Source organism: Wasmannia auropunctata, unplaced genomic scaffold, assembly GCF_000956235.1.
Source record: "Wasmannia auropunctata unplaced genomic scaffold, wasmannia.A_1.0 LD335594.1, whole genome shotgun sequence".
NCBI lineage: Eukaryota > Metazoa > Arthropoda > Insecta > Hymenoptera > Formicidae > Wasmannia > Wasmannia auropunctata.
In genome coordinates, this window is record NW_012027296.1 from 1,548 (window position 1) to 2,450 (window position 903).

Here is a 903-nt window from a genome sequence, read left to right on the forward strand (position 1 = left end):
CTCTTCCGATTATACAAAGATCGGTGTAGCTAAAGTTAATGAGTCAATGTTAGCGGAAGGATATGGAACTATGGAATTCAAGAACTGCAAATTAAAAGAAGTGATTTATATACCAGATTTGTGTAAGAATCTTCTGTCAGTCAATACTATAATCGATGGTGATGGTAAAGTATTATTCACTGAAGATGGAGTGTTTATAAGTCACAAAAATAAAACAATTCTAAATGGTGAGAGATCAAAGAACGGACTTTTTCAAGTAAAATTGAAGGTCGAGAAGAAAGAAGAAACGAATCTGACGGAAAATTCAAGAGGAAAAGCAGAACTGTGGCATAGAAAATTAAGTCACTTAGGAAATGATAATCTCAAGGAACTTCTTAAGATGAGTAAGGGAATAGATTTATCATTTAATGAAGTAAATAAAATTGAAAAGGTATGTAAAATTTGCATGCAGGTGAAACACTCGAGAACTAAGTTTAGTAATACAAGAGTAAGAGCAAAAAGACCACTGCAATTAATACACATAGACTTGTGTGGTCCTATTAGTCCAAATTCGTGAGATGGTAATAAATATTTTATTACATTTTTAGACGACTACACACATTTTACAATGGTGTATCTGTTAAAATCAAAACAAGAAGTTGCACAGAAGATAAAAAAATATACATATTTTGAAGGTGAAAGCTCGTTGGAATCTGAAAGTCGCAAAAATCAGATGCGATAATGGCAGAGAATATGTGAATAATATAATTTACGATTGGTGTAAAGAAAAAGGTATAGAAATAAATACAACTATACCACATATACCACAGTTAAATGGCAGAGCCGAACGTTTAAATAGAACGTTGATGGAAAAGGTTACAGCTTTGCTATTTGATGCAGGATTAGATCGGAAGAGCACACGTC